This window comes from Dermacentor albipictus, chromosome 1 (genome assembly GCF_038994185.2).
Source record: "Dermacentor albipictus isolate Rhodes 1998 colony chromosome 1, USDA_Dalb.pri_finalv2, whole genome shotgun sequence".
Taxonomy (NCBI): domain Eukaryota; kingdom Metazoa; phylum Arthropoda; class Arachnida; order Ixodida; family Ixodidae; genus Dermacentor; species Dermacentor albipictus.
In genome coordinates, this window is record NC_091821.1 from 170,739,401 (window position 1) to 170,751,848 (window position 12,448).

Consider the following 12,448-nt stretch of genomic DNA (forward strand, 5'->3'; position numbering starts at 1 on the left):
ACCTATATAAAACATAATTTCACTGCCGCAATTTCGACCGCGTAATGGCGGGGGGATTCTTTGTACCATCATGACTTCACTATATAAAGTCATGTCTCGCAAATGTTACTTTGAAGGGAGCGCAACCGTCCTCAATGCAGGCACCTCAGTGCAACTCGGTTCGCGACAAGTACGTCACTTAGTGAACGGACGAACCAAAGCGCGATGAAGTGTTATTCGTGATAAGCCACTAACCTGAAAAAAATTACTCAAGCCCACAGTGGTCTTGTTTGAGTGAGTTAAGCATTGTTATCGCGCTCCCGCTTCGCGCACGAATGCTAAAAACTTATTTTATTTGCTTATGTACGCAGAGTCCCGACTCGGTAATCGGCCGCTGTATTTCTGTCGACGTTGAGACATGAGAAACATAACACCAGCCCCCACCTCTGAGCCTTTGCCCGCGCTTACATTGGCAAGCACGCACGTTGGCGGCACTGTAGCTTCTAATACAATTTCGAACCTTCAGAGCAGCGATCTCCGTCAGCCTTTGTACGTCACAGCTGATACGCGCCGCGAATTCCCATGGTAAGGGCAGCGCGGATTCTTTAGGCTACTGAGGGCTTGCTGGAAGTCAAGATGTTGGCATTCGATCGTAAACGTGTTATTTACAACCATTCGCAACAAGATCTTGCAACACGCGCTGGACAAACATTGCGTACCTAATTGTAGGGCACGCGATACATTCGCAGTCGTCAACGCACAGCGTTAACACTCCTTCAGATACTTCTTTAAGGAATGTCTATCAAAAAATTAAACAAAAGATGCCGTCACTGAATTTGTATAACCATCCGAATAGAAATCATATACTGCATATGAAGTTACGCGGAGCTGGAAAGCCAACGCGAACGCTTAAAGCGCACTGCCTTGCTATGCGTGCATTCTCTCTGTGAAAGGTCTGCTGCGCTCGAGCAGCGTAGGCGGCGCCACGGTCGAGGAGGAAGCGTGAAAGAGAGAAGAAACAAGGAGGAGTGAAAGTGGAGGAGGAGAGTGTCCCTACTTTACGAAGTTTGAGGGGTTTTATGCGGAAGTAAAGCCCCTTGATAATTTGAAAGTAGCGACACTCTCCTCCTCGCGGCGCTTTCGTCCTCGATTCTCCTCGCCCGCTGGCTGCGCACGGCACGCTTTTTCTCCTGGGCTCCCACGGACGGGCCGCAGCATTCTATGGAGGCGTATTATTTTGGGCCAGGTGCGCTCCCCAGTGGTGTGGAAAGTTTTGAGAAATGCTGATAACAGCATCGATAATGCTGAAGGACACGTTATGAGGAGGTTGGTATTTTCTTAAAGCCGTACAAACGGGCTATAATGACGTAAAAGGAGCTTTGAGGCATGTTTTATGCTCCAGACAATTTTTCTAGCACATGATGAGATGCTTTACTTTGTGTGCCTGATCCCTTTGCATGTGACTTATTAAGCAAAAGCCTTAGATCTCTGTTTCAAGGTCACGTTGGGAGCTACAGAAAATATCACGTGACTGAAGGCAGGCCGGAAGCGAACCAGCGCATGTCCAGCCTTGTATAAGAGATGATTACTGATTAACAAAGTAATCATTGATTAGTGATTGGATTAAGATGAATTAAAGTTATTAAGTAGGATTAAGGCGTATTAAGGATAATTAAGGTGGATTAAAGTCGTTGAAGGTGGCTTAGAGTGAATCAAGGTAGATAAGGGTGCATTAGAGAGGATTAAGGTGCATTATAAGGAGGATTAGGATGAATTAAAGTCGAAGGTGGATTAGGGTGCAAAAAAGATAATTATCGTGGATTAAGGTGAATGAAGGAGGATTAGGGTGGATTATCGTGGATTAAGATAAATGAAAGAGGATTAGTGTGGATTCAGGAAGGCTAAAGTGCATTAAGGGGGATCAGGATAGATTAAAGTCGATGAAGATGGAGTAGGGTGCATTCAGGAGAATCATCGTGGATTAATGTGAATGAAGGGGGATTAAGAAGGATTACGGTGGATTAAAGTCGATAAAAGAGTAGGAAGGTGCATTAAGGTGGATTAAGATGGATTAAGCTACATTAAGGAGGATTAATGCCGATTAAGGTCGATGCTGGATTAGCTGGATTAAGGTTTATAACAGCAGGCTTTACAACCTCAATCCTCCTTCATCAACCATAATCCACCATACTTCTCGTTAATCCTTGTTCATGCATCTTAATGCTCCTTAATGCACCCTAATCCATCCTAATCAGTCTTAATCCTCGTTCATCAAGCCTTATTCACCTTAATCCACCCTAATCCACATTAATACTCCTTCGTCCACCTTAATCCCCTTTCATCCGCCGTAATCGTTATTCATGCACCTTAATCCTGCTTTATCCACCTTAATACACCCTAATCCACCTTATTCTGCCCTAATCTATCCTAATCGGTCTTAATCCTCCTTTATCAATCCTAGTTTACATCATTCTACCCTAATCGACCTTAATCCTCCTGCACCCACCTTAATCCTCCCTAATCCTTGTTCATACACCTTAATCCTTAATCATGCACTTTAATCCTCTTAATGCACTCTAATCCACCTTAATTCAATCACTAATTAATCATCAGTTAATTTGGCTAATCATTCTCTTATACAGGAGTGCACATGCGTCGGGTCGCCTCTGGCTTTCCTTAGGTACGTGATATTTTCTGTTCACAACGCCACCTTGAACCGCAGAAATCTAAGGGCACATTCATACCGGCGACTTGAGGAGGTCGCGCGACCATTTGCGACTCGCAATCAAAAAGCGACCGAAGGCGACTGATGTTCACACCGGCAAGCCCGGCTGAGTGCGACCCGCAAGTCGCAATCCCGGAGATTATCGTTCTCAGCGAGAACTCTCGGAATTTACGCGGAATTTGAATGCGACGCCGGAGGAGGCCGGATGTAGACACACGAAGGATCACGTCCGGTGCGCCGCTGATTGGTTTATCAGTTTTGCGACCATGGTCGCGCGACTGAAAAATCGCGCAGAGAGTGACTCACCCAAAATGGTCGCTTTTCGAGAAAGGCGACCGTTTGCGACCATTTGCGACTGGTCGCAAAAGCGACCAAACTTGGTCGCGCGACCTCCTCAAGTCGCCGGTGTGAATGTGCCCTAAAGGCTTTCGCCTTAAAACTAAAGAAAAGCGCAAGATGGACTAACTAGCGCTCATCACCTGCAATACCACGGTTATACTTGCCACTAATTTTTTCTGGACTTCCATTCATTGTATCTGACTGACGCACAAATCAACGTAAGCTAGAAATAATAGCTGCACTACAAGCCGCTATTTCAATTTTCAGTAAAAGAGGCAGCGGATCCTAACAATCGCGAAAAGTGTCATCGAGAGGCACATAATTGTTCACAGCGGAAAGCAGAATCTACAGTGCTGCGTTTCCGACTGAATAACAACAGTTGACGACTTGCGAGGTGATGGAGCCGCCACTGAACTTTAAGCATACTGAGGACAACCGCATGTTTATGCAACGTACAAATTGCCACAACAAAAACGCTGGTCAGCAGGCCGGAAGAAAGAAAAAGTGTAGCATTACGGAATGCTTTGCTACGAAAATAAGAAAGATGCCTCAGCTCGCAAACAACGCTGTTCTGTGTCGCAACAAAGTTCTTTCGGCCAATGTTATGCAGCCACTACTTCCTGCGCAAGCCGTCACGCTTTCCTTGTGGTATCATAAAAACGGCATAACCATCTTCAGGCTTCTTGCTGCAGTTATATGCTCAACAGCATGGCATAGCGCTAGCACATAGAGTAGGAAACACAGCGTAAAACGTTCGCTGCGCCGAGCTGAAGCGCCGAGCCAGCCGAGATGAGGAGAAAAATGGCGCGAACAAAAAGAAAAACACAAGCAAGACGCAAGATCTGCGCGTTTCCAAGGGCAACGGCAGGGAGACCAATCGTCGTGCAGAAAAACAGAGGCACTGGTTGCCGTGGGGGGGACGCGCAAGGGGCGAGGAGGTCGCGCAGCTGCGGCAGAGTTCAAAGAGTGGCGGTACTTTCAAATTATCAAGGGACTTTATGCGGAGGCTGCTTAGAGCGCCAGCAAGTGGCAGCACGGAGCAGCAAGTCTGCTTGTGGCGTCATCTGTTGGCGGCCAGAATAACCAGGCATCCTCGATAGGCAAGAGCCTGTTAGAATTAGCTGGAACCCCCTCTCCCCGCTCCTCACATGACTGTTGCACAAGGAGCGGGGCCTGCAGCACAACGCCTGCTGCTTGAAAACCGCATTGTATACACAATCACACTGGAAACGCGGAAGCGTCAACATACGCCCGGTAGTTATTAGGTTCTCATGGCGTTACCTATATTAATGCGCAAGCATTCTAGGGCTTCTACCGTCAAAACATTGTCCGTTCGTTCACCCGCTTTTGGACGTTCGTTCGCCCGTGACACGATGCACTGCATGCATAGGTGTACACGAGGTCCTACGGAGGTGTATATGAGAATGCTTTATGAATACGTATGCCTATGACTAATGAGATTAGTTACGATAAAATTAGTTAAGTGTAACGGCAATAAATTGAGGGTAATTAGTAATACTGAGCCTAATTAAAATAAATGTATGTTAAATTACTAGACTAATCAAAAGTTACTAAGATTCAATCAACGGAGCCTAATCAAGAATTAAGGGTACCTTGAGACTAGTTGGACCTAATCAAGTAATCTTAATTATTAATTACAGATATAACATCTTCGTCATAACCTTAACTAAGATTAATTAAGTAATTAAGCCAACGTCATCATTATAGAAATAACTAGGCCTGAATAATAAATAACAAAATTAAGTTTATTTACCAAGTTTAAGTTTTACTTGAGTGCACTTCTCTCCTAAACCACTCCGAATCAGGTGAGGTTTATTCACGCTATGGGGAAGGGGGTAGCCAGGGCTGCGTACTGCAAAAAAGTACGCAGAAACTCTACTGAAGTTGTCAAAGTGTGCAAAAGCCTACCCCCAAATTTAAGTTGGCGCACTCCAAATTTCATCTTGACCCACTTCCAAACTTGAGTTGGCCCACGCTCAAACTTCAAGTTGGCCCACCCACGAAATTTCAAGTTGTCCCACCCCCAAATTTTAAGCTGGCCCACCCCCCAAATATATGTCGGCCTAAACCCAAATTTCAAGTTGACGCACCCCCAAATTTCAACTTGCCCACTACCAGATTTAAGTTGCCCCCCCCAAATTTCAAGTTGACCCCCCTCCAAATTTCTCCAAATTACTAGTTGGCCCATGGCGCATCCCGAAATTTAAATTGGCCCACTTCCAAACTTAGGTTGGCCTACTCCCAAATTTCAAGTTGGCCTACTCCTACTATAGGTTTCCTCATGCATTTTCTGTAGGTCCACTATATCTCTATTGTTATTCTCTCTAGTCAATATTTATTTTTCAATTGTTCATCAATGCTTATAAAACTACTAATCATCTACATTAAGACTAATATAATGATTAAATATTGTAACGTCACACATTACGCATTTTTGGGCAGATACAAGGCATTACAGTTTTCGCGTGGCGGACAGAACTTGCTGCGGTACTCGTCAAAGAATGCTTACGCATTAAAACACGCTGGGAGTGTCTATTAACTAGCGGGCAAATGTTGGTCTTTCCACGTTTCCAATGTGCTAGCATACCAAGTGCGGTTTGATACCAGCAAACGCTGCGTTGCAGGCCCCGTCTGTGGCGGATCCACCTGGCATGGGAGGCAATCCATAGCCGCTTGCCAATCAGCCGTGTCTGCTTAGTCTGGCCACCAATACATCGCGCTACAAGCGGACGTGCTTCCCCTTGCTGCCTGTTGCTGGCGCTCTAAGCAGCCTCCGCAGAGCACAGGCCATGCGCTCGCGTGTTCCCTTTCATAAAGGACCACCCTGTATATGCTTCTTCTTCCTTGTTGTATAAGTGCGTGTTCTAAGGCACCCTGATCTCTCTTCGAAAACTAACGAGCTTCCCTTTGAGTTGTCATGAATTGTTTCTTTCCTGATTTCGTTTTTTCTCTCTAAAGTAGTTACTCAGGCTTCTTTTCCATTGCCGCCACCCATGAGATTATCTCAGCCGCTCTGACTTTCCGCTTGAGGTTCTTTGTTGCCATATTGCTCACCATATTTGTCGCATACTTGCTGGTAAGCTTCCTAGTTCTTTTCTCCCACTGTGAATCCCTTTGTTTTTTCCTGTACAAATATCTTAACATTCCCCAGCCCATTTACTTTCTTCCATATTCGCTCAGTAATTCTTCATAATCAATTTTACTATGAGCTTCCCTCACTTCCAAACTTGTCCAGCCCATATCATGCAGCACAGCTTCATTTGTAGTCTTCCCGTGAGCGCCCAATGCGAGGCGTCCCGCGTCCGCGGATGCGTGGCTGTGGGCACCATCTGTTGGCGCTTCAAGGGGGCTTCCTCCACTTTCCTCTTCATGATACCGCTGCACCCTCCTCCTCCGCTTTCCTCCTCACGCTCTCTTCGTTCTCACCGTAAATCAACACCCCCCCCCCCCCCACGCTCCGCGTTCGCTCCTTCATCCTTTGCTGTGGTCGTTCACTCTGCTAGACCAAGGTCAAACGCCGAGGCACGCCGACGCTCAACGCAGGAGCGGGCGCCTAAAAGCTGCGCTCTACAAAGAGTTTTTTTTTTGTGCTGCTTACTGTCTGCCTGCCCAGAGTACCTGACCTTTCTTTATTTTTTTTGTTTCGTTGATTCAGCACCAGTTTTAAAGCGCAGTTTTTATAAGCATCTGTTGATGTAGTTTTGTAATAGATTTCCTAGAAGCCCTCGCTATGCCAGGTCTACTCTCCCGTTTTCTTTTAGTTCCTAAAACAGCGTACAACGCCTATGCAACTGAAGGGTGTTCACGTTCGTAGTTTAATACGCATGCATATGCGGACTCCGAATCTTTCCGTTAGGATGATATGTGGGCACTTGGTTGCTCACTATTTAGCGTAGTTTGTTTCTTTCTTTTGAGGCACCGATGAACATGGGAAACCTTTTCGAAGTTAAAGATGAAATATCCCGTAGAGAAGAGCATTGCGACAGTAGAAGCCAACTCTGCAGTTCTCAGTTATTACGCAATAATCGGGACGGCATATTAAGTCTCTAGTGAAGGCATTTCTGCCACGATTGGAGTGTGCTCAACAAATAATGCTTAAAGCTTGTACCATGGCAGTGTCAACTTTAGCTCATTTCACATGTAAAAGAAAACAAATCAGATGAGGGGCGAGTTGGTAAACTTTCATCTTGAAATAACGAAGGGGGTTGCGATTGTGGGCCTGCGATTTTAGCGTATGTGGCTACCTTGTAGATATGTATGTGTGTGCCGTTGTGAATAAAACATTAGTTCTGCGTTGAACGCATGTTCTGTTTTTTTCTTCGTGAAGTGTTTCGTTGTTGTTATCTTCAAGATGCAAGTTTTAATTCATTTCATGAAATGAGTCTTCAAATTGGATAAGTATTGTTGGGCCTTCCTTCGACTGTATGGTCCATAGTCGGAGTTATATGCAAACACGTGATCAAAGGCAGTATGAGCATTGCAATGAAATACTCAAACGAAAGTACGCGGTAACGAAACGCTAACCGCAGATGAGGCGTCATCATTGCATTGTAAGATTTCGGAAACCTCATCCCTCATGTGATCACCGTCAGCACTCACTTTGGAGCCGGTGGAAACGTCGAAGCTTATAGTTTCAAATTCAAGGGCCCTGCTGGCACTTCGTATAAACAAACAAACAAGCAAAATTTGGAGGACGCTTAAGCTTAGCCATTAAGAGTGGAACGCCGATAGCATCCAAAGATCCCTGACTGCTTCTCAACGCTTTCCGACAACTGGAGCGTATGTAATCATAATGTTTACCAAGAAACACTGGCCGCAAACGCTGGTAGAACGCCGTGGTAGAGCGCCGTGGTAGAAGCGCCGTGGTAGAAACGCCGTGGTAGAAGCGCGGGATTTTGCATGCCCTGCGATGCGACAGAGGCGAGCGCCAGCTGGAGGTATTGCAAGGAACCGTACGCGCCTCTCTGTGGCCCCCGAGACACCCGCACACCGGTGGGCGCAAATGGCGGACGCCGCGGCTGGTTTGTGAATGGCAGAAACGCTGGAAAAGGGGTTTCTTTGAGTTTTCGCGTAACAGAATTATGTTTTCTTGTATAGCCAAATCACAATCCGAGAGCTATCATGTCTTTAGGTAGTGTGTAAGTGATAGTTTACGATTTGTCCACGTATTTTACCTTGAGAAATTCAGTTATTTCAGTAAATTCATGGCGTCACATGGAGGGCCTGGGTTTTGGCGGTTCGAAAACTTTTTCTTTTCGCCGTAAGCGACGTCTGACGCCGACACCAGATTTTCTGAGACACAGGCGCCTTAACGCTTTCGCGTTAAAAACAGTCGACAACAATAAAACCAATGAACAAAACTTTGTTGCCAGTCATTATAAGAAAGAAGCCAAACTTTAGTCAGCTGGGGCAGACACAGCCCCCAGCGCAACACAGTGAAGTATGCGATTGCCGGCCAGCTTAACAGATCAATTGATTCGTTATAATTAAGGGGCGCTGTAATCTTCATAATTAATGAGCGCTGTAAACCGGCCGCTTAGCCGTGCCCGTGAGCTAAAGATAGTTTTTTCTCGAAACTCACACCAATCTCTTAAGCCTGTTTATGCTCATTGCAGAGAATACGTGCATGAAAATTGGGCACTGCTTTTCTGTTTGTTTCTTTTCTCTTATTTTTTTCGTATCTTTTACTCTCAGGTTAGTATAAAGCTTCGACAAGCCGTTAACGAATAACATCTTTTTGTGACAGACATAACTTTCCATCCGTGCATACTAAATTTTATATCCTCCAATTTATGATATTTGAAAACTTCCTATCTATGCCGGATGCTGTTCATATTAGTGCTTCATTAGCGCTCTAGTGGATATTGGTGCTGTCCTTGGGTCATAGGATTATTACAGATGACCCTAAAACAAAAAATTACAGGTGAAATAGAACTCGCCAGCGTGTGTCGGGAGAAGCTGTATACGAGATATAAATTTTTTGTTGCTGAGGTTTCATAATTTGAAGGTTTTGACAACGATAAAAATTTGGAGGTAGGCAAAAGAGAGAGAAAGAAAATGTATTTACTGATAAGCAGAGAGGCCGGCCTGAGCTAATGCATGCTCTGGCCATTTACTCTACTCATCGTACTTTTGGTTACAGCGCAAACGGACACAGACAACCTTTTGTCAGTGCCCTTTTGCGCTGTTACCAAAAGTACAATGAATCCTAACCGATTCGTCTCACTTGCTATCTTGTTTCTTTTACACTACAATGGAACAAAAGGGACGGGGAAGTAAAGATCTGTCATAACACGATAAGGAGCCTCCTCAACAAACTTTCGTTAGGGGTAGGCATACCATTTACCATTTTTAACTTTCGACTGCATTAATAACAGTAAGAAATATACGTATTAGGCCCCTTACTGCGTCATCGGGGAATGCGTGCCTGTTAGCACCACAATTCCACTGAACTGTACGGGCACCTCCACGACAACCATAAGTGACCAGTCTGTCAAAAAGAAAAAAAAATTGTGCCCTTCCAGTCTGTGAAGAAGGATAACCACCGAAGCTGTATTGGGATGAATATGTTGACTGCTATATGCTAATTTATATAGTTATTGCTATATTGATTGAATAAAGGCACATACACGTAACTTCTTGGTTGTTATCGTCTTTATTTTTCACCATTATTTACCACAGTGACCATAGCTTTGTGGTCGCTGTGGTACACCGCGATCGGCTGTACTGCTGTGCTAGACACGTTCCTGCCAAAGGGTAAATGTATACACGACCGATGACGCATGGATGGCCCATTGACGTCCATGTAGCACTCTCAATTCCAAACCGTTCCAACAGGAAGGACACAATCCACTTGCCGTCGGGGCACGCTAGGTCGACGTTAATATTCGATGATTGGTGAATACACTGTTAATTTTTTGCGCTTCACTATGCTCTTCGACCTTGCAATGGGTGCAAAGGAGCGCCGCCATCACACGTTTTATATACGGATATGAAGGTCATGCTTCATAACATGGTCGATAAGGTGATAACATTCAGAACCACCGCCGCGACTGTTAACATCCCGCGGAAACAGTTGGATGACTACATACCTTTTTTTTTTCATTCTACATGGCTTTTGCCAACGGAAACATTTTTGATCAAAACCTAGCCATATACAGCTTCTCTGTAAAAAAAAGGACAATAAAGTGATTGCTGGTGCTTAACTGTTTGAGTAACTCTGGAGGTACTCAGAGTAGACTGCAACAATTCACGTGTTCTCTAAAGATTCGCCGGAGACCCGGTTTGTCTCAACATAAGAATAAAACCGAAAGAAACAGCGATCCTGTAATTAGGGAAAATAAATCGCCGTTTCCTCTGAAGCAATGCGTCCTCGGTGCAGTGCTATTATTTCCGACAGCGAGGGTCAGAGGTCCGGTGGCGCAAGCATTGCCTCAGAGCCACCGGTGGTTAATCTTGCGTGCAGTGGCATTAGCCATACGTTATCCTTCAACCATGCCGCCATCGGTTCGGCCTTGTAGCTATGCGCCCAACACATCTGTGCCGTTGCTCTTCGCACGACAACGCATGTATACGAACACGTTTCAAAGGCATAGAGTGGTGATCGATTCGAGCTGGATAATCCAGCAGTGACATGACAGTCAGCTGTTTTTTTTTTCGTCCTTTATTTACGTAAGAATTTATTTGTCCAATTCATGGAAAGCCTACGAACATTTGAACTACCAAATAACACGATCTTAACTGTACGAACGATTGGTTGGCTGTTCTCTTCAATGAAAGGGTACTTCAGTATAAATTGATCAGAAAAATAATGTTATACAGCAGATTAAGGACAGTGTGTGGTCTGGGCTGTGAGAGACGCCATATTGTGAGGCTCCGATATGATTTTCCCTACCCGGTTTTTTGCAACATAAACATAAATGTATGCGCATAGATTGCTTTCAGAACTCTCGGAATGAAGTCGTAGTTTCATGTGCCTGTAACAGATGCGGTCGTGTCAATTTTCGCTGCTTTTTTTTTTCCACGAGTACTCTAAACATTTCTTGCTTATCTCAACTGCTTACTGGTTAATGCTTCCATGCACTTTAAATAGTGGCGCTTCTAGGAGGGAAGGTTTCCTACGGGTCTCGCTGGGTGACTTCGCATTTCATTAAGGAGGGGGTAACTTGTCTCTGGATTTTCGCTGCAGCACACACATGCCTTATCCTGTCGCGAATATTTGGTCCAGTATGTTTTTTGTCCTTAGAGAACCAGCTCGAGCCCAAATATCAAGTCACTGCCCCTTGTGTTTTCGTACAGATTTCTCATCTAATTTCCTTCTTGTCATTCTTTTAAATCCCCATGGTCTTTTTTGCTTCCATCCTTTGCATGCAATTTGTTACCGCTGCTTCTGGCACTTTCTTTTTCGTAACTTCCGGTTCTCTATTTGCACTTTGGTTACCCCATACCTGGTTGGCAACTTTCTTGAGCTGTTCCTCCATTCTGTGTCTATGCTTTTGAGGTACAGATATTCGTGCAGTTTAGCCGCCTATTTATTTTCATCCGTGTTCCTGAGCCTTTCTTCAAAACCAATCTTGCTCAGCAGTTCTCTGACTTCAAATGAGGTCAAAGCCATGTCATTCTGCACTGCCTCATTTGGGGTTTTCGGCCTCAAGGCCAACCGGCCGACCGACCTTTGGTCAATTTCTAGCCCCTACAAGGTATCCGATCTTAAGTACAGAATGGCATTTGCAAACGTTAGCGCTGGCACCATTACTCCTTTCCCGATTCCAAACACCACCATATTTATTGTGGCCCCAACGTGCACTATATTTCATTACTAGGTGCATTCCACTTCCTCTTTATCTTCAGATTATCTTGGTGGGTGTCAGAGTAAATCATTCCTTCGTTTATGTATACGCCAAGGTACTTAAGTTGCTTGAGAACTATAGAAACCCTTATTCATCGATTAAGGCTAGGCACTGCCTACACAAAGCATTTCTTACACAGAGTTGGCCGTGCGGAAACCCCCGAATGTGATTGTGGATTTGTAGACGAATATATATATCACCTCCTTCTAGATTGCCCCCATCACGACACACCAAGAAGCCGACTTAAATCAGCGCTAATTAAATTAGACTGCAGACCTTTCAGTTTAAGGAAACTTTTGGGCCCTTGGCCAACAACGGCCATACAGAAGAGTGCTTTAAAAGCACTAAAGACTTTTCTTGAAGACAGCGGCATTGCTGGACGTTACTAGCGCTTTCATTGTTCCTTTCATTTCATTGTCACTGTATATTTTCACCTGCTTGTGAATTATGTTATGTTGACTGTTCTGTTGTGACTGTATGTGATAATGCATTTACACTATGTGTGTACCACCCGCTGACTAGACAATGTGTTATT